Below are 24,260 nucleotides of genomic sequence, written 5' to 3'. Positions count from 1 at the left end.
GTACAGAGAAAACTACTAAAGGATGCATTTCAGCAAGAAAAATGAATATTAGAGGAGAAAGAGTGGCCTGCCAGAGACAATTTTGAGCAAAGAAACTCATAAAAATATTTCAGTACATCTATTTAATCACTAATTAGAATTTTTATATAAGAATATTGAATTAAAATTCCAGACAGGAATGTAAAGTTAGAACAACTGGAGAAGGAGAAATACGTCAAATAACTTAGACTGTTAGAAAAATAAACAGTTACTATGGTAACAATATAAAGTATACTAGTTTAAATATACAGAGAGATATCATACCTTCCAAACTAGAAGTGGAAAAGGATATAAGAAAACTTCATCAAAACAACCAAAATCAGGAAAGGAGAAAAAAATGGAAGCAATATAAATATAAAACAAAATTAAGTGGACAGAGATAAATATAAATATATCGCTATAATAAATGCGACTATCAAAATTACCTATAAAAAGCAGAGACTATCTGACTGGATAATAAAAATCCGGTTACGTGCATTTAAGACAGACCAAAAGCCAAATACAAGAAATATGTATGATAAACAAATGGAAAAATATGTGCTAAGATACATACATAGCGTAACTGATGGTTAAAGAACAAATCACAATAGAATAAACTATTTAGAACTGATTGCAAGATAGGCCACGAAATATCGAACTTACGAGACATAGCTAGAGCTCTCCCTAAAAGGAAATTTATAACTTTCAATAGATTTTTTAAAGTTATAAAATAAATGAGCTGATCATTAATTCAAGAACCTACGAAAATAAGAGGAGAGGAGAAGGAACAACTAGATAGAACAGAAAATAAGCGAACACAAAAGACAAACAAAATATGAATGATCCATAAAACCTATACCTGTTTCCTTGAAAGAAACTATTTAATAGTTAACTGAGTGCAAAGGTAAAGGGTAAAAAATAAAAAAGTCATAAATAAATAGAAAAGTTAAAAAGAGTTTGCAACTCCAGATAAACAAGAATGTTAAAATCATAAGAATATTACGAATAGCTTTTGCCAATAGTTTGAAAACCTTAAGGAGATAGACAGTTTTCTAGGTGAAAATTATAAAACCATTCAGACACAGGTTCTGGGGAGTCTCAAAGGAGAGTTTTACAAAAGCTACAAGGAACAGAAAGTTCTATTATACAAATTGTTCCAGAGAACAGAAGAAGTAAATAAAATACCTGACTCATTTTTGACACCACTATAATTGGATATCAAAACTGGACCAGGACATTATGAGAACAGAAAATTACAGGCCAGTCTCACAAAGAACATAGATGCAAGAGTCCCAGATAAAATACTTCAAAATTGAATCTCACCATGTATTAACAAATGGTACGTCGTGGGTTTATTTATCCTGGGAAGTAAGAGGCTGTTCGTTCAGGCAAGAGTCTAGCACTGTCACTGGTAGACCTGCCTCTCCAGGAAAAAGGGTGGCCAGAGCCAGGACGGTACCTGCCACCTCCACCCCGCCCTGCGGCATTCACCATCCAATGCAAGTATAAAAACAAACAAACAAAACAACCACAAGAACCAGAGTCCTCCTAGCAAATCCAGGAGGGAAGAAACAAACATCCTCTGTTTGATAAAGAGTAACAAACCTCAGTTTTATGTCTAACTAGTACATCGTTTTGTACACCTGAAACTAATAAAAAAAAAAAAGTTACTACAACCACCACCTATTTAACTTGTGAATCAGGCAGCAGAAATGGAGACTAAAAAGATACAGAAATAAACCAGGTATCATGTCTGATTTAAGACTACAACTAATACCGATTACCTCCAATTTTTACTATCTTTGCATTCATAAAATAATTTTACTGTTTTCACTGGTTTTTCTTTTAATAATCAATGCAATACTATAGATTTCAGTTAAAAATAAATTTTGTTACTGTCAAAAAAAAAAAAAAAGCAGGGGGTTGGGGGAGGAGGAGAAAGGAAAAGGAGAAGATGGAAACATCAAATTTCCAGTGAAACTTGAGCGTGTGCTTACCGGTAGCAGAACTTCTGAGGTGGCTGTTGTCACCGTCCTTCCGACAGTTCCTGGAGGTGCTGGCCTTGCCTTAGAGAAACAGAATGAACAAGAGGCATGAGGATTGGGACAAAAGAGACTCAGCTGCCATTGTTCGTAGAGGAGTTGACTGTCTACAGAGGACATTCCGACAGGCTCTACCGGCAACCTATTAGAATAAGTGAATTCATTCTGGATCAATCAATATACAAAAACCAAAAATAGTTCTGTACGTTAGAAAAGCCCATCAGAAAGTGTAACAGAAAAGAATTTACCAAAACTACAAGTTACCTTGGAATAAATCTAAGTAAAGATGAGCTAGGAAAGATATTTATGAAATTTTATGGAAGGACCTAAAAGAAGACCTGAATAAATGAGGCAACACACTGTGGCACAGTTAGAAAGGGTGATGTCATAAAGAAATTGGCACTTCCTAAAATTAATCTATAATTTCAAAAGAAATCCCAATAAAAATTCACAATCAGAAGTTTTGTCATACTCGCTACACCAATTCTTGCTAAAATGCATATAGAAGAATAAATTCAAAGAATAATTGTAAATATGCTGGGGAAAAAGAAAGAAAATGGTGTATGCCTGGCCCCACCAGATATCAAGCTTCTCCACAGCAAGTAAGTGGCTATTGTGTTTGGGTAGGAACGAGATCTATAGAACAGAACAAAAAGCTCAGAAATACACCTATGTGAAACTTTGGCATAAGGTACATAGGACACCCACCCTAACATCCAGCTACCCCATCTTACAACATCCAGATTTTGTCTGGGTACTTGGCTACTTGGCATTCTCAAACTCCTGACGTCTGGCCAAGGGCTGAAGCAGAAATTCTGCATGGTGGCTTAGAATACCGGGACACTGTCCTTACCCACTTTCCCCACTTGCTCCCACCATGCTGCTTGGAGCCTACATGGATGGTGGGCTTCATCACAAACCACGAGGGCCAGGGCCATGCCCTGGGGACACAGGAGCTGAAGTCCTGGAGCAGAACTCCGCCCAGCCCAGGAAAGTCTGGCTCCAGACGCAACACAAGAGAGAAACACAGGCCTGTCCTGTGTCAGCCATGGATCTTGCGGTGTGTATGTCTCAGAGTAGATTTTCATCGTAACTGATACAGAAGGCTTTACAAACGAGTGAGGCCACTCACTAAACGTACAGGGACAATCCTCTACCCGCGTGGAAAGAAAACAGTTAGAGGCTCGCATCAGGTACAGAAACAAAGTCCAGACGGAGTTCAAAACCCACATGGAAAATAAAACTGGAAGACAAGTTGCAGACGTTACAGGCTACCTTTAGCACACCAGCGGAGGAGAGGGGATCTTCAACAGGAACACAGCGGAAATTATCCAGGGAAAAGTTAACACGTTTGACTACATCCACTTATTACTTCTCTAGAACAGGCAACCACGGGCGGAAGACAGAAATGAATGAAGCAGCCATGAGGAGACAATATGGTGATTATAAGACGATCCACAAAGGATCGTCTTCATAATACATGAAGGACGTCTACAAACCCTAAGAAAAAGACACGCACCCACAGAACGGGCAAAGGCTGTCCACAGATGAGCTGCCGTGGAGGAGCCGGGTCTGCTGAACACAGACGCAGACTCTAGCGGCACTAGGCATCGGGGGACAGGAGTGAAAAACAACATGAGGCGCCGGCAGGTCCCACACAAGTCGCGTACAAAGCCTGCTGTGACAGACAGCAACGGGAAGGTGGTACCCAGGCCGGGTGGGCAGGGAAGTCTTTATTGAGACCTGAAAAACAGGAAGGTGCGGCCTCGTAAGAGCTGGGCAAAGAACATTCTGGGCAGGACACCGCAAGGGCGCAGCCCTGGGTCAGCAAGACTGGGCTCCACGGGGAGGTCTGTGCGTGAGTCTCCCGGTGAGCGAAGGGCAGAGCAGTGGGAATTGGGACCCGGGGGTCCCGGCCACCTGCAGGGGCTCCAGCCTCGTCTGTCACTCTGTAGCCCTGAGCCCTGCCTCGGTCTTACCTGCATTCCCAGCCTGGATGGATGGCTGGGTGCAAGCAGCTGTCTGCTGGGCCACGGCCGCTCCCCAGAGGGCACCAGGCCCTGCTGGCCCATCCCTCGTACACTCTGCCTCTCCCCCCACGTGTGGGGTGGACTCCAGGCCACTTGCTGTTCCTCAACAACCACAGGCAACACTTCTCCCGACTGAGCTCATTGGTTCTTGCCCTTCTACCCACCGGCAGTTCCCTTCCCACTTGATTTCCCCTGGGGAAGGAGTCCTCTCTGTGCAGGCTCACACCCTCCCTGCAGCGGGAAGGCCCAGCTCCAGGTGCTCTTTCGTCCTGCCCGCATCCTGAAGCGCAGGTGTGTGTGTGCACGGCAGCTCCACAGAACCAGAGGGAGGGCCCAAGTCCGACAGCCGGGGATCGAGCCCACATGGTGGCTATCGCTGCAGATCTCAGAGCTTCGCATCCCTACCCGGTCAGTGGGAAGCAAGTAACACTGAGCCCACAGAGAGGAGGCCCACGTCCTCGACGGGGAGCTGCCTGCACCATGTCAGGGGACAGCAAGGTCAGGGGTTGAGTCTGTCTGATGGCCTTCTCCCGTTCTGCCGGCTCGATCTAAAGCGGGACATGGTCTGTTTGAATCTCCTTACGTGTGTGCAACAGTAGCTAGAGATTTAAAGTAAACCGGGAAACGTTACCAAGATACGCACACATTTGTTGAATGAGTGAATTTGTTGTGAATGAGTGAATGAGAGAATGAATGAATGAATGAAGAAAAGGAGGCAGCAGAGCCCACAGCACAAACAGGAGTCTGGGAGAACCGCCGGGCGGTCCCAGGGCTAACACTGCCAGCTCCGCCCCCACGACTCTGGCCCATCCTCACTACACATGACGGGTGCGGGCCCCCCATGGTTGTGTGGATGTGCAGACTTTCGAGATCACCTAGATGAAAGCAGGTGACCGACGCTGTCAGCTGTTTTCACTGCTTTAACCTCGTTTTATGGTCACAATCGTTCTGCTATTCTGAGCTAGGGCAATCTAGGTGGCCTGACACCTGTCTAAAAGTCCAGCTTTAAGGTGTGTTAGAGATTTCCAGGTTCTCCTCACACCCGTGAGGCCACGTGACAGTGGCTCCACCTTGATGTTTTTCCCCTGCCTTCTCTCTGGGGCAACTTGGAATAACACCTCCCTCAACAAGATGCCTGGGTTTGGGGGGCCCGGTGAAGGGGGTTCCTAGTAGCTGAATTACCAGGAATATCTTCTTTGAATTGTAAATATCCCGGTCCCTCTCCTGACTTAGCTGGTTATGTTACCAGGACGGCAGCAGCTGCCACCACGTGGGGCTCGCAGCACAGATGGCCACACACCTGGGCAAAAGGGAGGCAGAAGGCGCAGGCAGGACAGAACTGTGGCTGTAACTCCCTCAGGAGTAGCTGCTGGGGTTTCTCTTCTGGGTTTGGTTAGGTTTGCCTCTGCCCCCTTGAGGCCCGCTGGGTCCCCTCCTGCAGCCCTAGCCCCTTAGGAGCCTGCTGGGGTGGACATAAACTATCCTTCAGGCAGTCCCCTGGGAAGCTGGACTTGTCCGGACTTCAGCCCTGATGCATGAGACACAGCCGTAAATGCGAGCGCTGGCAGGAGTGATGGGCTACGACAAGGTCACCCTGAAGGTACAAAAGTGACGGTTCAGTCACCGTGCTCAGGGATGATGGACGCGCCTGCAGCCCATGGAAGATGAGATTCTGGGGAGCACACATTGTGGCAGAGGCAGCCAAGGCATCTGGGCTTCCCGTGATCCTTTGGGGCTGATGCGGGGTCCTAGCTGGAACACCTCCCCCACCTGCTTTTCCACCAAAGGACTGGAGGGGAGTCCTCCAGCACCAACGTCATTCAGCAAAAGCATTTGGGGAATAGTCAAACGCAAAATATCGTTCACAGTTAAAAAGAGCCACGGTGGCCCACTTGATATTCACACACACTCCTGGGCTCTCAAACGCCGTGCCTGTGTCTTGCTGATCCCACCACCCAGCTGAGCTCTGGGTGCACAGCCTTTCAGACCCTCACCAAGGCGGTCTGTCATTTGAAGCTTCCTCTGCTCTGCCCGGCGAACACCAGCTTTGTAGACTGACTGTTCCTGCATCTCCCTCCAGCATCCACTCATGCTCGATCGTGGACCCAGCTCCCACCCCGGTGTGCTCTGCAGAGTTGGGGAGGAACCTGGGTTCGTGCTGCCATCTGGTCCCTCCTCCACGCCAAGGGGGGTGACAACAGTAGCACACAGGGCGGACGTGGGAGTGGTGAGGAGGTGCCTGGCTCACAGCGGCTAGAAACTAAACTGTACAGGTAGCGCTCACCGGGAAACATTCACTGCTTTCTGCTGTCCCTCTCCTCTCTGGGTAAGCAGACAAGGCCACATGTTCCCATGCTAGGGGGACAATGACGGAGGACAGAGACCCAGGATGGGGAGTGGCCAGCTGGGCAGCATTGTGGAGAACAGAGAATCGCAAGTGTTACTGCTTCCACTGGTGTGGGGCTTGCTGACTCTGGAGACCCGGGCTGCATATTGGAGGCACCTGCATTCTAAAGGCACAGAGGCGAAGATCCCCCAAACCGACTAACTCAGAATCTCTGGGCCCTGGGGCCCGGGACGGGGTTCCCGTTACCATTCCACGGGAAAGACTAGGGGCTGGCCACTCCTAATACTCACGGGATTCGCAGATCAGCGGGGAGTGCTTCTCAAGGCTTCTAAAAAGCGGCAGAAAACAGCATCCCACCTACCTGAAGTTCAGAACAATGACGTTGTCATTCGTACAACACAGCTGTGTCACCATGTGCCATTCGCCATCACACTAACGGGAGCTTTCTGATGGCTCCCAGTGCGTTCAGAGACCCCGGGAATGGCCCCACTAGCCTGCCCCTCCGCGGCCTCCCGGGAAAGCCCTGCCTCTCCCTCATTGAAATGCTCCTTTTAATGAGAGTTATTTGTTTAAAAAAAGGCAAAGGATCTCATCTGATCCTCAGATGCAGACAATATCTTAGGACTTTAAGGCTCTTTGGGGAACAATTTGCGTGTCAGGTTTGCTTTTTATTGCTTTTTATTGGCTGTGGGGACTGTTGGAAAGAAAATGAGGACTATTTATCATGCACAGAGGAAAGTCTGCCACAGAACACAGTGGATGGCTGTCACCTGGAGGGAAAGGCAGCCAGGGGACGTTATCGGGAGCCAATAAGTCACCGGGTGAAAGCAGTGAAGGACAAGTGTGTTGGAAGGGTGCCCAGCATGCAAGCCCAGTGAGCCTCCACACGTCCATCAAGGTAACAGCCATTCACGGACGTGGTAGGTCAGACATCCCCATGTGTGTTAACACAGGATGCTTTCGATCGAGGGCAGAGAGCCACACACCTGGATGCACCTTCTGACATGGGGTCTAAACTGTGAAACACGGCCTGAGCTGCTCACCTCCAGGCTGAAATCCTCAAGGGTGTTGAGGACCCAGAGAAGTTGGGGCAGAGACACGTGGCCAACTCATGTTTCACAAGACAATGCGCAAGAGAAGCCCCGCCCTTCCCCATGAAGCCCTGTCATGCAGGGTGTCAGGCGGGGTCCCTAGTTCCACTCCCCACATAAGAACGCAGGATATGGTGAGGCCAAAAAGGGACACTCACGGAGCCATAGATAGGGGAGTCACACCACTGTATTCCCGCTGGCGGCTGGGTTGGAGCACAGGAAGCAGGAGCCACACTATCCGCAACCTGCCGTCCACTTCTCTCTGCCAACCAACCCCACTTGCTAACTGCAATCCGCGCTTGCTGGCTTAGCCACCACCATCTTCTTGCCAGCCCCCATTTTTTTGCTAGCGTAGCCACGGCAGTTATATTAGTGGCCAATGGCTCACTGGTTACAGGTGATGGCCAACTAGCCACAGCTGATGGCCATCCAGTCACAGTTGATGGCCATTTACTACCCGAGTGAGCACCTTTCCACGTGAGGCCGAGAGCCTGGAAACTGTACTCCTGTCCCCGCAACCCCAAGAAAAGGCATTTCCTGGAGGAACTAGGGTACAAAAAAGTCAGCATCCTCCATCCTGTTTGTGTGTGAGGTCCGAGCCTCACTCCCTGTGATGTGAAGATGACTGGTCAGTATGACTGTTATCAGGACAACCATGAAGCTTCCCAGAATGTCTGGCTTCTGTCCGCACCTGCCTTCCAGTTGTCATGAAGCAGGAGCGGGCGCCCAGTGGCTTCATGTACAATTGCCATTACCACGTGCTAAAGGCCCCCACCTGACGGCTAGCTGGCACTCAGGGGTTGCCCAGGCACAAACCCGGCTGTACCAGCCCTTCTGCTTTCCGTCCAGACGCCTTTGCTGGACCCACCTGCTCCCAGACCCAAAGCAGGAAGTAGAGAAGGCGCATGTGCAAATATATGCAAACCCAGGGGCCCACTGGCACTTGCTATGTGCCAAAGACCCGTGGATTTAACCCAGGGCTCCTACTCCTAGAGCCACGTTCTCCAATGTGCTCACCGCTACCCCACCCGTGGCTGTTTACGTGACTTCAATGAGTTCAAATTAAAGACAATTAGAAGGTGCGATTCTCAGCTGCGCCAGCCATATTGAGCGTTGGTGGCCACGTGTGGCTGGTGGCTACCGGGTAGGCCAGCGAAGCGGTGGGAAGTCCCCCAGCACGCACTGCGCTGAGCAGCCCGGGGTGCACCGGGGAGACACAGGACCCAGCAGAAGGGCCGCCCGGGGGCAGCCCTCCAGGGGGACGTCCGCTGCTCTCACCAGCTCCTCAGAGGCATTTGGGTTCAACAGACCAAGGGACCAAGCAATCGCAGGGCGTCCTAGGACCCAGCGGAAGGGGTCTCCTCCCTTGCCTGGGGCCACCCAGTGACCAGGCCCAGGAGCTAATCCGGTTTTCTGGCTCTTTTGCTGTGTTCCCTGGCCCTGGAGAATGAGTCCAAGGCTCGGGAAAAGGCTTGTCTCCTGGCAAAGATGTGAGATTCCTGACGAAAGGCCAGAGGACCCACCTGGAGGGGCTGCCCCGGGGTCCCTCATGAACGGTGCCCTTTGCCGCCGACTTTGGAGCAGCAATTCCAGGTCTCACGGCCCGTCTTGGAGAAAGCTGCCGGACTTGGAGTGCTGTTCGTTTTTCTGCAGGGTGGGCGCTCGCCTATTTTCCCCTCCACTGGGAGAGAACTCTGGAAGCCATGAACAATTGCTCGTTAAGCGCTTCGCGGGTCCTCCGTGTGATATGCTCCATGGAACAGGCGCAGCTGCTGAACTGAACTCACGGTCAGGTGACACGGTAACCAGAGCCGACGTTTTTGTCCCTAACCAAAGCGGGCAAAGGGGGAAAGTCACACTTGGGCTAACACTGGGGTGCTGGAGCCTTCAGGGTAATCCATCCACAGGGACGGTCCTTCTCAACCAGTGAGGCTGGAGGAGGAGGGAAGGTGCCCAGAGCTCAGGCAGGCGTGGGCGGGCGGACCTCCAAGGACAGAACCGGAAAGGCACCGGTGCCTCATGCAAGCCCCGCCCGCACCACGCCTGCAACACGGAGTTATGTAGTCATCTGTTCAGTGGTTGCCAATAACAACCTGGTTCCTGGAAAATAAGACTGAAAAAAGGTGCATAAGACTTTCCCAAGCTTGCTCAGCACCATCGGAGCTGCTCAGTCACCGGAGCAGTGTCTGAACCCCCCTCCACCTCGTCAGAACCTTTGAGGGGCCCATCGCTGCCCAGCCTCGCTCTGGGACGTGGGGCACACCACCCCTGGACACCTTCTGGCGTAGCCCTCGCTGCTCCGGCATCCTCACTTACACGCGTCCCTTTCTTGGGACTGTCCTCCGTCATTGCTGAAGAATTTGGAAGTCAGGCCACATTAACAGGAAGGAGGCTGAGCTGGCCCCGAACTAATACCTGCACCTGTAATTGAGAGGCCACTCCAACCTTGCCTGGTCACGTCACCAGGGGGGTTATTTAAATTGTGAATGACCAATAACTGATCACATTGACTCAGTTGCCCTTCCCCCAGGCCTGACTGCTGGCGATTTCGGGCCCAAGGTCTCAGAAGTTATTAATTGAATGCAGCCCACCCCTCAGCGTGTGCGTGGAAACACTGGTGTTCTATACCATTTCACGTACTTCATAAATGCAGTGATCGACCTCACGTGTCTTAATCCGTGTCAGTCACAGAACCAGGATTGGCCGCGTTTAACTCATAAAATTAGTTCTGGGAAGTCTGCGTTTGGACCAAGGGAGAGAGGGAGGAGAGAAGACTTTTGCAGCTTTCCCAGGGTGGGGGGAGAGACCACAGACCCCGACATGAAATTAAGGCTGTCTGTGACCCTCTCTCGGGAAGCTTTTGATGCATAACATCCAAGCCTCACTCTGTTTTTAAAAAGAGGAAAAAGAGAACGTTTAGAAGCAGGACAAAATTCCGACCTGCACCAAAAATATCGGCATCAGGTCCATATTCATGACTCAGTTGGTGTGAAAAGAAGGCATTCTTGTTATCACAGCTCAGTCCTATGAGCTCAGTAACCAAAATAGGATGTTTGGCAACCAGTCAAGTGCAATCAGTCACTGCACAGAAATCGAATTGAGGACTCAGCCCAGAGCGGCTGAGCTGGCTGTGATGCTTGCAGCTTCTGCCTGCCCCGGCCTGGTTCCAGGGCTCAGAATAAAACCTGAGCTTTTACTGGAATTGGGACACTGGAGGGTAAAGGTGCAGGGGCAGGGGGGCTCGTCTGGACCCCCATCGAGATATGCTCTCGGCTTGTTGTCACCGCTTGGCTGTGCACACGGCGGGAATCACTTTTCCCTCTCCCATCGCCACTGATGACAACACTCAGTGTTTGTGCTTCTGGGGAGATCAGCCCCGACTGTGCCCGGGAAAGCCAGGAGCTATTGTCGGACACTTAACACGCTGCTCGGCCAGGTCTGCCGGTCGCTGCTTTTCAGGCCACTCACTGATTTCAGAAAAGCTGGTTCCTCTCTGGGGTGGCCACTTGTCACTGGAAGGAAAGAAGTGTGTTCACTCACGCAGCCCCCGCAAGCTGTCCGTCCTCAGGTCTCCTCATGCCCACACCTGGACCAGGAGTCACAAAGGGACCGGTACACAAAGGGGCTTGGATTGATGTCCCGACCTTGCTCCTGTGTGACCTGAGTTGTCCCCTGACCTTGTGGATGCACAGCTTCCTCATCGGGGACAAATCAGACAATACGCACAGCTCTCAGTGGGCGGGAACATCCGGGAACGTTGCAGACTCATGTTAGGACTCAGCCACCAGCACCCCTGCAGCCAGCCCCAGGACCCGCCCTGCTGGGCACCCACATCCTGATGGTAAGAGACTCACCCCACTGGGGATTCATTCCTCACCTGGTGCAGGTATGTGTGGGCAAGGGGACAGGGCAATGGGAGGGGTGTGACATAACCAGGCTGCGTCTGCCTGCTTTCCTGCAGCACAAACACAGCTCAGGACAGCTCCCTGGTGCGGGGGGGGGTGTCTTACAGAAACGGGGCCACACAGGCCATAATGTCCTCAGGGCATGTGAACCTCCCTCGAGAGACTCGCGGGATCTCTGTCCAGAGCTGCCTCAGAACAGTCAGGAATCACCTGCCCCCAGGTGGGCCTGCAGGAATGGCACAGGGGCTGTGGGCTCAGCTGGGCACAGCTGGCCAGCAGGTCTCACACATGGGTCTGCAGTGCACACCGTCCCACCCAAGGTGGCCTAGGGACGTCCTGAGGCTGGGAGCTGCCTTGGGCCTATGTTCTCCTCCCTCCCCATTCCCTGTCTCCCTTCCTTCCTTCTTTCCTTCCTCTGTTTTCTCTTTTATTTTTTGCTCTTTAAAGTGTAATTTACATACAGTGAAATTGAAATGCAAAGGTTCTGAGGGCAGTTTTATACATCAAGACAAACACACGCACCCACGTAAACACGTGCACCCCCATCAAGACACGGACCATTCCATTCCCAGGCCCCCAGAAAGTACCCACGTCATCTTTCCACTCGGCGCCCCTACCCCCTGCCCCAGGCGCCCGCTGCCCTGCTTCCTGCCCACAAACTGGTTTCCTCTCTTCTAGAATGTCATGAAGATGGAACCGCACGGTGAACAGTCTTCTACGTCAGCATCTGCAGCTCATCGAGCTTCCACGATCCACTCTGGTCCCGCGAGCTGCCGACTGTTCCCTTATCTCTGAGGAATATCCCAGGTGATCATGTGCCAGGCTCGGTCTATCCCCTCCCATCTTGATGGGCGTTAGAGAAGACAGTGAATGAAGTCACTGCGCAACTTCCCACGCACCTTTGGGAGAACGTGTGTTTCGTTCTCTCAGGTGGAAACAGGGTTGCTGGTCAGAGAGGAGATGCAGGTTGCACTTTATAAAACTCAGCGATGGTTTTCCAGAGTCGCAGCACCTTCTGCCCCGCTCCCAGCAGCACTGAGAGGCCCCCCTGCTCCGACACCCACCTTAGTCCCCGTAGCTCACTGTGTGGCACCAATAAGCCCTAGTGACGGGAACACTGCAGCCATCACACTAGGAAACTTGTGGGATGAAATGCCCCGTCAGGGTCCTGTTGTCTTAAAGGCTGCCGCCGGGGGCAAGAAACAACCCACAGACCGACACGCTGACAGATTCTTACTGAAAGGTGAGCCATGGATGTGGCCTCCATGCTGTCAGCTCCCTGTCAGGACCAGGCCCATCCTCCAGCCAAGACTAATGAAAGCCCACAGCCATAGACACGCCACCCTCTGAGAACGTGTCGGGAATGAAAGCACAGCTGGAGCTGAGGTCGCACATGGGTCCCCACCCACCTCACTGCACCCACCCAACCCAGAGGATGGGCCCCACTGCCTGGCCTGCACTGGCTTCTCTTTTTACTGGCTGGGTGACCTTGGGCAAGTCTCTTAAGCTGTTGGTGCTTCTGTTTCCTTGACTGTAAAATAAGGATGATAAAGTGCCACCTCATGGGACACAGGGAAGATTCACAGACAGAGAGAGAGAGAGAGAGAGAACCCAATGCGTAGGACAGCCCCTGCCACACAGGAAGTGGACGTTGGCCATGATGGGAGCGACCACGGTGAAGATGGGGAAGTCGGTGGTGACAGTGGCCTGGATTACTGCCTGCCTAACCCCTCCACTCCAGCCCTGTTTCCAATGATGAGAAGCTCATCCAGGGTGATCTTCTCATGACTCAACTCTGATCATGATGTCCCCTTCACGAAGTCTGCCACCCGCCCCCCACCATCTTGAGCACAAGGTCCAGACACAGGACATGGCTCTTTGTGACCTGACACATGCTGCTTTTCCAGTTCATCACCCCTGTGAGTTCACACAAGCCCTGTGGTCCAGCCATGCAGCCAAATCCTGCAACCCCAACCCCTGGGCCATGGCGTCCCAGTGCATTTGTAAATCTTCTGCCTGAAGTGTCTGCCTGGCTAACTGTCACGCTCCTTTCTAGGTTAAATCTCCTCCAAGAAGCTTTCCCTGACTTTCCCGCATTGAACCACCACGCCCTCTCGGCTACAGTAACGCCTTGTGCACACGCTGCTTCGGCATTTTGCATGTTGCTGTGATCTTCTGAGTAGAAGTGGGCCCTTCCTGAGCAGGGAAGTGGCTTAGGATTCCTGTTTCTGCCCAGCACACAGAAAGGGCTCAGTAATCATTGCTGAATGGATACCTGGGTGGATGGGTGGATGCGGGAGCGTGTAGGTGGATGCATGTGGCAGGGGATGGATGGATGGATGGTGGGTGGGTGGATGGTGGATAGATAGGGGCTAGATGGGTACATGGAGGGATGGTTGCAGTGGACGGATGGGCAAGTGTGTGTGAGTAGATGAATGGACAGGTAGCAGTGGTGAGACTGGATTAAATATCAGTGCATGTGCCACACAGGACATGGTGACATTCTCATCTCACATCCACCCTTGATATGGTCCCTTTGTAGTGAGAGTCCTCAGATACAGCGTGGTCTCAACCAAATCGTTTTTTAAATAGTTAGACAGGAGCAGAAGGATGACGAGCCTCCTGCTTCTTTCTCTTCCTGTATGAACCCATCCTGACCTCCACCATTAGACTAGCCTTTCCGAGATATCTCTCCCTGTTTGATCCTTTTCCAGCCACTACTTCCTACCTTCCCCGCCACTGCCCGTAACCAGGGGCTCTGGAATCCTAGTAACAGCTGCACTGAGACTGAGGCCATTGGCTACAGAATGTTTGGAAACTGTGTGTGCTGACAAATGGCCCATCTCGAGCCATTGGAGTGAGGTGATGAACACACGTCGTAGCAGCAACAAGTGTATGCTGAGCACCGATCACGTGCCAGACGCCTCACTGAGGGCTTCGCAACTCACACCGGATGCCACACAAGACGCAGCCTCCCAACTGCTTGTTTTCACTGGAGACTTTGTCCAGGGTACAGCTCTCCCTTTGGATCAGTTCAATCTTGCGACCCTGGATTCTGCAAGTGTCAGGGGCCGCCTGTGAGGAAGGTCACCTAAGGCCCTTCTCGCCTTAACTGAAGGTGAATCTAGCAACATCTCCTGGCTGGGGGCCACTCACCATCCTCTAGCAGAGAGCAGACACACACCCACAATGTGGGAAGGAGGGCGGGAGCAGGGACTTCTTTAAAAGTGTGCAGGAGCTCCTGTCTTCTTATTGGAGCTGCTGCCATGGTGTCCGTGGTCAATTTATTGTGCTGGATGAGCAAACCCACCAACAGCCCTGCCAGGGACTTGTGAGGAGCCAAGGCACAGCGACGTGGTGATTAGCACAGCTTGTCCTAAAAGCCAAATTTATGATTAGGGGATTAGCAGGGAACAGAGCCCATCTGCAGGTTCCCTTGTGGCAGAGCCAAGAGCTCTATGGCCTTGAGATCAGGCCAGACCAACAGCCCAAGGCCTGGAGCCATTAGAGCTGCTTAGATGTCGTGTCCACCAGGGACTAAAACCAGGAATGACACAGCCAATCTCTCTGCCTCTCTCTCCAGGGCCATTCCCACTGGCTCACCAGTCTTCAAAAACCTGCCTGTAACACCTCACAAAGACTCCTCCATTGACCAAACTTTAGTTAGGCTCCTCTGAGCCCTCTTCTCGATGAGACTTTGATGTTGGCCCGCCTTTAGCAAGAATCCACACAGGCCAGTATAGCAAGAAACGACCCTTGATGTCTCCTCTTAGTAATTTTCCGTTCACTGGCCCCTGACTCTGCCCATTAGCTAGAAATCCTCACTTGGCCCTGCTGCATTCAGAGTTGAGTGCACGCTCTCTCCCCTACTGCAATAGTCTTGAATAAAGTCTCCCTTACCTTGTGAACAAGTGTCAGAACAGTTTTTCGCACACCACACGCTTCCCTCCATTTACTACCCCTTTGTTTAGCAACTTTCATCGCAAAGCTTCACCGACCCTCTCTAGGCCCCACTGACCAGTATTTCTTAAACTTATGGGAAATGTGCTTCTATCTTTGCTGTCCTGTTGAACGGGCATCTGTCTAGTCACCCCGGACTCCATGTCACCAACTCCAATGGCCACTTCTGTGTTTTCATCGACTTATCCTCTCAGCAGCACTCAGCATGGTGGTCCACTCGCTCCTTTCAACACTTTATTTACTCAGTTCCTAGGACATGTCCCTATCCATGTCCTTCCTCCAGCTCCCTGACCACTCCTCCTCAGTCTCCCCGGCTTGTTGCTCATCGTCTCCCTGAATTCTGAGTATTTGACTATCCAGAGCTCTTCCCCAGCCTCTCTTCTTTTCTCTGTTTACCCTCATGCCTTAGGAGACCTCAGACAGTCCCATGCCTTTAAATACCAAAACACGCTGATAACGCATGAGATTTACCTCCTTGCTTCCCAGGAGTTCAAGACTTGTATATTTAACGGACAACTCCATATTTGCATTGGGATGTCCAATAAATCTCAAACGTTCTCTGTGTAAAGCAAAAACACTGATTCCCCGCCTCCACACGCACACACAAAAACTTTCATTCCTCAGCCTCCTCTTTCAATCATTCATTCATTCATCAAGAACCCATTGAGTACCCACTGTGAGCAAGCACTGTACTAGGTGCTGAGGACACTGCAGTGAATAGAAGAGAGAAAAATCTCTTTCTAGTAAATGGCAGCGACACGATGTACCCAGTTCCTCAAGACAAAGGCCTAAAGCTATCATTGGTTATTTTCTTTCCATACATTAGTTGTTCTTAATTGGGTGATTTTTCCCGCAAGGGACATTAGGCAAGGTCTAGAGACAATTTGGTTGTCATAATTGGGGAAGGGGTGCTATTGGCATCTAGTGTGTAGAGGTCAGGGATTCTGCTAAAATCTGACAGAATACACGATAGTCCCCACACACAATAAAAAATGACCTAGTCCAAAATGTTGTAGTGCCAAGTTTGGAAAACGCTGTCCTACACTCAACCCACCAACACACACCATGCCTTTACTTCCAACATATGTCCCAATCTTACTTCTTTCCACATCCGTGGCCACCAACCTGCTACACACTGCCACTGTGTCTCACGTGGTCATTGCAACAGGCTATTTGGACATTGAATTTTCTGTGTTTTTTCGCTAGGCCTTATCGCTTTGTCATTAGGGGTTGTGTTTTCATTTTCTGTATCCCAAGCAACTATCAGAGAATTTGGAATTTCTTCATGTATATTATCATTATTATCACAATCTTCACCACCATCATCATCACTCTTCACCATCATCACCATCATCATCATCACTGTCACTTACCATCACCACCACCATCACCACCATCACCATCATCACCACCATCGTCACCATCACTACCACCACCATCACCACCATCACCACCATCACCACCATCATCACCATCACCATCCCTGCAACTTATTGAGTTTGAACCTGTTATCGGCCCTGTGCTGGGTTCTTTACACACACCATCTCATATAATCCCTCAACATCTGTCTAGGGTAGACATTATTGCCCTAATTTCACTGACAATGCTTTATTAGCTAAGAGATTAAATGCCCAAACTCTGGAATCAGGCTGCCTGGTTCTGTCAAATTACCCCTGTGTGTCTTTAGGGTAAGTTATTTAACCTCAGTCTTCCTCAGTTCCTAACCTATAAAATGGGTAAATGGTAGGGCCCACATCACAGAGCTACTGGAAGGGTTCCAAGAGATGGTCCATGGGAAGCAATTAGCCTGGTGCTTGGTAAGCAGTGAGTACTCAAAATTGTCAGCCAGTCTATCAGGTAATTTTAAAAAACTAATGATACGGAGACTTGCAGGGGTTAAGTGCTGTGCTTAAAGTCATATTGGAAGTGATTGACCCATAAGTCACACAGCCACACAAGGCCTCCTGCTAGGACCAGGAAATGCCCGCTGGAAAACGATTTAGTGAACCGGTAAGTGGCCACCAAGACAGACCACCTGGCCCCTTTGCTCAAGGGAGTCCAGGGAGGCAGGGCCCTTCCTCCTTCATTTCTAGACAATGTTCTAGGAACAGCAAAAGCCCTGACTTAGGTTCTCACTGTTTCTACAGCAGTGACCTTCAGACATCTCTCTGCTGTCTTCTCTGTGCCTGACATCACCATTTTAGAGGAAACATGAGACGGAATTCCCTCCTCCCTCCTCTCGTTCTGCCAGACGCCACCCTAATCCTCCTCTTCCTCACCCTGCTGACTCCTGTGCAGCTGCTCCTAAAGCCCCACCTCCAGCCTTCTAAGAACAGAGACGAGAAGGCTGTGATGTGTCAATGACATTTGCTCCACTGTAAATTAGCTTGTCTGCACGGCTGGAGAAATTACTCTGAAGGAAAGTTGCTTAAAGTTCATTTTTGATTACAGTGATACAGCAGCCATTGTACGGGCCCTTTGCCAGCTGAGCAGATGAAAAAGAAAAGGCACCATTAGCTCCAAGCCACGGGCACTGCCTCAGCCCAAAGAGGAATCTGTACTTGACCTGGGGGAGGCACGTGCCGTGGGAACTCTGAGCTGGGCCCAGGGATGGCCTCTGAGATCCACTCAGAAGCTCCTTCCCTCACAAAGGCCGCCGAGAATTGCACGCAGGGTGGAATAGGCGCCATCTCTCGTTGCCTTCCCCCCTACAAACAGGCCATGCTATTTGTTCAGTGTTCCACCTGAGTGACATGCTGTTCCCTCCTTTCCAACTTTTACACATCTGGCAAACGGAGCTTGGGAGTCACGTCCTCCAGAAGCCTTCCATGAATCCCTTCTATGTGCATATTTTTAACCACTCCCATCCCCTCACGCGGCTTGCTGAGGGTCCCACGAGGCATGTCTGTGGAAGCTCCACCTAATAATATCTCTGCTCCTTGGAACATCCCTGAAGAACCCCCAGAAGGACAGGTAAATTCGTCGGCACCCTGGCTCCCACCTGATGACCCTCAGCTCTCCCTGGCCCCCCTGGAAAGCCACCTGAGGCTGACCCAGGATTGAAGGAGGAATTTGACACCAGAGAACCCAGTCTAGGCTGCAGAGGCAGACAGGGCCGGTCGTGCTGGCCTCCCGGTCCCGGCTCTCTCTCGCTTCCCTACCTGCCAAGGACCTCAGCCAGACACCAGGGGCCACCGTCAGCTCCCCGCTGCGCCCATCCCACGTCCGGCCCTAGGACCGCAGGCTCATTCGCGATTCTCTCATTGCCCCCACATCTCCACCCGCACCTGGCTCGGGATTGCATCACTTCCCATCTGTGCTCTCATTATAGCCCAGTGGGTCTCTCACGTTCTTCTCCTTAAATTATTTCTCAACATGGCAAAACCAGAGCGTTGTGTCAGAGGCTCCAACCTGACCACACCACTCCCTGGGCAGGCCCCTTCCATCCTGGTGCAATGCCTTGGGCCAGAACATTCCTTGACCTGGTGTGAAAAGTCCTTGCGTTGTCCCCGGTGGCCTTGAGCTTCCAGGGTGCCGTGTGGCCAAGAATTGCCAATCAACTTCTAACTGGGTTCAAGCAGCTGCAACCCCGCTTTACAAGTGTTTGCAATCTCAACCCTCATCTGCAGAGCGTGTTGGGCCGCTGACCATCGAGGCAGCAGCCCCTCCGGGGCCCTTCCTGGCAGCCCTTTCTCGATGGGTGGAGGATCATTCCGGAACTCAGTCTGCAGCAACCGCAGCCTGAGCAGCTTTCCCAGCTACGTGTGAATGTGAAAAGCATCAGGAGGCCTGGGCTACACTTCAAGCACCACAGCTGGGTTCACAGCGCCTGGCTCTCCCCAGGCCACCTGTTAACAGGCCTGGGCAGCGAGTGGCACGCCAGTCCCTGGGAAAGCTGCCTGGCCCATGAGGGCTCTGGGATGTCTTGGCAGACGTGCCACCTTACAAACTACCATATGCCGGAAGGAAGGAAGATGTGCTTTCTGTCTGGTAGGCATTTGAGGTGACGTCTCATGTGCTCGGGACAAGAGAGGCAACAAGAGTGTCCCCCACGGGTCTGCACGTCCTGCCAGCAGCACAGATGTCCGTACACGATGAGCACAGGAGCTCGAGTTGGGGACGGGACACCCAGCAGTATCGAGCACCACTGCAGCTTCAGATCGATCGTACCAGGTCATTCAACTGCACTGTGGGTTCACCTCGCAACAAGTCCCCTTGCAGAGCAGTGACAGCAGAGAAAGGCCAGTGATATGCAGCATCCTTTCATGGCTCAGAAGCTCACTGGGGTCCCCAGGCTGGCTGCAGAGCAGAGCCCACTGAGGCAGCTGTACTAGAGTCTTGGGGTGGCAGTGACGAAGTGCCACAGCCTGGAGGCTTAACCAACAGAAATGTAATGTCGCCCAGATCTGGAGACTGGAAGTCCCAGATGGAGATGCCGTTAGGTGAGGACTCTCTTGCTGGTCCTCACATGGCCACCTTCTCGCGGGGGTCCTCACACGGCTGCCTTTTCATGGGGTCCACATGTGGCCACCTTCTCACGGGGTCCACACACGGCTGCCTTCTCACGGGGTCCTCATGTGGCCGCCTTCTCATGTGGCCGCCTTTTCACAGGGTCCTCACACGGCCACCTTCTCACGGGGTCCTCACGTGGCAGAGACAGCGCTCCAATGTCTCTTCGTAGAAGGACACTCTCTTACCAGATCGAGGCCCCACCCACAGGACCTCATTTAACCTAAATGACCTTCTTATTGGCGCCCACCTCCTAATGGAGTCACGTAAGGGATTAGAGCATCGACATATGAGTTTGGGGGGACACAAGTCAATCCATAGCAACGAGCGACACTCACCGGGAAGGTGTCCGTGAACTAAAAGAGAAGATGACGCAGGGCTGAGAGCTGACCCCGAGGGACACGGGGCCGGGCTGGGGACCCAGCTCAGGAAAGCAGTGGGAGGCACACAGCAGGGAGCTGCCTCCCAGTGGGAGAGACAGACAGACAGATAGACAGACAGAGAAGGCAGGAACCAGGACACCGGCTTAGAGCTGGAGACAGAACGTCCCCGAGAGCTGGAGCCCCAACTCATTCAACTGCCTGACTTGGGGCTTCCTGAAGAGACCCCATGCCAGGCCCCCCACAGCCGAGTAGGAACCAGCCGAGTGACCACTTAATATGCCTCACTGCGATCCCAGCGACCTATTGAAATTTCCACGGGCAATGAAGTTGGGGAAATGTAATTATTTAAAATTGACACTGTGCTCTGACAAAAGCAAGTCTGAATAGACAGGGCTAAGCCACATGATTAATCCAATTAAGTAAAATGACTAAATGAACTTGAGCTGGGATTCAACAGAAAGGAAGGCTGGCTTGAGGAGCTCCAGGTGGCACATGCTGCCGGGGTAGAGAGGGTCCAGCCAGCAGCAAGGTCACTCAGGGACAAGGCCTGACTCCTTCGTCCTGGGTCCTGGAAATCCCATCCAGCCCAGAGGACCTTGTGCTACTCGTTCGGATAGGGCATCTGTGCGCCTTGAGTGACATGTGTGTCTGAGAACAGCTCTGGGGAATGCCCCCATCTGTCATGCATTCAACACTTGTCCAGCGTTTCTAATGCCAGAAACTTGTGAGGTTGATAAAAGGGGGAGTAAGACACCCCCACCGCCATGACGGCTTTCCACAGTGCCTGGACCGAGCTGCACAGATCACAGACACTCCACCTGCTTTGTCCAGTGAGTGAGCGAGCGAGCGAGCGAGCGATAAGAAGGAATCACCAGGGGGAGGGGCGCGTTCCAGACACAGGGCCACACAGTAAATAAAAGGGCCAGAGGCTGGACAAAGCCGGGCACGTTCCCAGGGTGGCTTAACGGAGGCGAGTGTGGGTGGAGATGGCGAGAGGCAGGCTGTGCACTCCTGAAACGTCCTCTGGGGTCCCCTGGGAACTTGTGACAGCCCAGGCTCTGACTTCCTTTCCGGTCTGCAGGCGCAGAAGCCTCTTCCATCCAGTCTGCACCAACTCCCTGGATCTGCCCTTGTCCCCACAAGTCCTTTGTCCTAGGTGACAAGCTGTCCAGTCAGGACAGACTTTGTCCTAGGTGACAAGCTGTCCAGTGAGGACAGACTCTAACCTGACAATGAAAAGGTTTTACTCTCCTCTAATCTTTGCGTTTCAGCTCATCGTTGGACACAGACAGCCTGGGATGGAGAAGGAGCCAGGCAGACGGTCAGGCAGAAGCTCCACTCTCTCCGCCTGATCCTTACCAGGGAGCATCGCTCCCTCCACAGACTTCTCATTAGAACGAAGACCCGTCTAATCACCAAGTACACAACACCATTTCCGTGATGCTTACAGGCCTCTTGGCAGGCGGCAGAGCTCACACTCCTGGAGAGGTGGGTGCTGTTTAAATGCTCAGGGGAGGGGGGAGGAGGGAGCAGCTCCCCCCACCCCAGATGCCTCCCACCCGCCTCGGGGTAAAAAAACACCCACCGCAACGTGAACTGTAATTCAGGATCATGCTATCCGATCTACGTGAGCATTTCTATTTAAAGCAAAGCCCGAGCCCAGCGCACCCGTCGGCTCTGCCCGGTCTGTTCTCTGACAATGGAGAGACTCACCAGCAGTGAGTCTAGACAGATGGGGTGGAACAGCCCTCCTTCAGAAACAGCCTCTTGACCTGAGTCAAGCTGTGTGACCTGGAGCCAACCTCCCAGCCTCTCTGAGCCTCTTCAGGCCCATTTTCAGATGAAGTAATAGGTACCCCCTGGACTACACTCACAGAATCCAGCATAAATCCGACTGGATGAGAACATGAAAGCGCCTTTGGGGAAAGTGACAGGACCTCCTTACAGGGTGATTGTGAAAATCAAGTGGTTCCCCGATTAGCTTCCGGGACTGCTGTGACACACGCTGGGGGCTGAAACAACAGACCTTTCTTCCCTCCCAGTTCTGGAGGGCAGAAAGATCGAGGTGTCACAGGTCTGTGCTCCCTCTGAGAGTCTGGCTAGAAAACTCCCTTGCCTTTGTGGCTTCGGGTGGTGGCTGGCAATCCTTGGCTGGCAGATGCATCACTGGTCTCTGCCCGGTCTTCTGACGGCCTTCTCTACGTGTCCCTGCTCTCCCTTCTTATAAGGACCCCAGTCATTTCTTTAGGGCCACTGTAACCCAGAACAACCTTAACCGATAACATCTGCAAAGACCCAATTTCCAAATAAGGGTCGTTCTGAGGTTCAGGTGGACATGGATCTTTGGGGAACACTCTATTCCACTCACGACAGTTACTTTCTGCGAAGCACTTGGAAGAGTGCCTGGCATTTAACAAGAACTCTGCAAGTGCTGGCCATTACGATTTTTTAAATAACTACATGAACGCAAGCTGATTTAGTGATTTTTCTTACTCATACAAAATGCTGACTACGTATTTCCTTACTGGTGCTGTCCTGTGGTCCGCGGGAGCCCATCTCTGTGTGCCGTGGACAGAACACAAACGACTCAGGCGCGGCTCCACTTGCCCAGGGCACCCAGTCCTGCCCTCTGACGGGCTCAGCTGCTCTCCATCTCCCCACCATCGTGGTGTGGTTAGATAACCATCCATGGGAGACCCTGCATAATGATTTAAACTGTCCCATGGAGAAAAGGCAGAGAGGGGTTTTCCCTATTCTCAGCCTCAGTTTCCCCATCGAACGCCTCCAGTCTGAGCCCTCTCCCTCCCGTTGTTTTGGCAGATTAATGAAATAATAGCTATGGTGTGTGTTTTTAAGGATTTCACATACGTATTGGACTTATTGTTCTTACTGCTTTTTCCATATCCTGGCAATAGTGGGCACACGCGCCCAAGCTCCCCACTACCCCTCACCCTCGTGTGCTGATTCAATACGATTTACCCATAAAAGCCAGTAACCAGACCCCACCTAACTGCACCTAGTTAATTACACTTGGCAGAGGCTGAAGAAAACACCCCATGGCTGGCTGCGTAGTTTGGGAGCAAAAATACTCCGGATGTCTGCTCCGTGTGAATGCGGGGTGTCTGAAGCATGCCATGCACTAAAGGGACGTTACCCTACCATTCTGAGAGCTCCCAATTTCTCCCAAATGAGTAAAACTGTGGTGGGCGGAACAGGGCACCCTCGTTTCCCCAGAGCAGAAGGAGGGGGGCTGATTACCCAGCCCTTCAACAAACCCCACGCTCCTCACACACAGCTCAGGACACCCCCTTCTCGGCAGCAAGCCTGTGTACCTCATATCTGAATATCAGCAACCCCCCCGCAGGTGATCCTGAGGACTCATTTTCCACTGGCGCCAGGTTTCAGAAAGCTCCTGACTAAAGTTGAAAGCTACATAATGGGTGCCCGGTGGGTCCTTTCGCAAACGGAGGAGATTTTTCCCCTCGACCTCTTGTCCGCATAATCGAAATGAAGTGCTCTGTGTAAACGGATGCACAATAAACGTTTGAAAGGATAAGTCACGTTTGAAAACTCTGCGAACGTTGGAGAAAATACAGCCGCCCTGCTGTGAGAGCTGGCTCCCCTGCACAGATGTGTAAGACTCCCCGGTCCTTTGTTCCTGGGGGCCCGGTGAGCCTGAGCAGGACAGAGGGGACCCGCCCTGCACTCCCAGGAGCTGCAGGGACACACAGCCGACTCCCTCGGACACCAGTGACTCCCACACTGCAGGTGTTCAGTAAACATCACATCATTTGGGAGCCTCTTCGTCCTGACTGAACCAGACCCTCCAAGTACAGGAATACAACAGCTGCTGTGCTGTGTGACAGCAGAGGGTTTCGTCTGCTTTCCCGTGGCTGCTGCGGCCACCCTGGCTCTAGGCTGACTGTTACAACAGCCTGCGGCTGGATATTCTGACCTCTGTGTCACCCTGAAAGC

Source organism: Rhinolophus ferrumequinum, chromosome 9, assembly GCF_004115265.2.
Source record: "Rhinolophus ferrumequinum isolate MPI-CBG mRhiFer1 chromosome 9, mRhiFer1_v1.p, whole genome shotgun sequence".
In the NCBI taxonomy this organism is placed as follows: Eukaryota; Metazoa; Chordata; class Mammalia; order Chiroptera; family Rhinolophidae; genus Rhinolophus; species Rhinolophus ferrumequinum.
Note: the sequence above shows the minus strand (reverse complement) of the source record.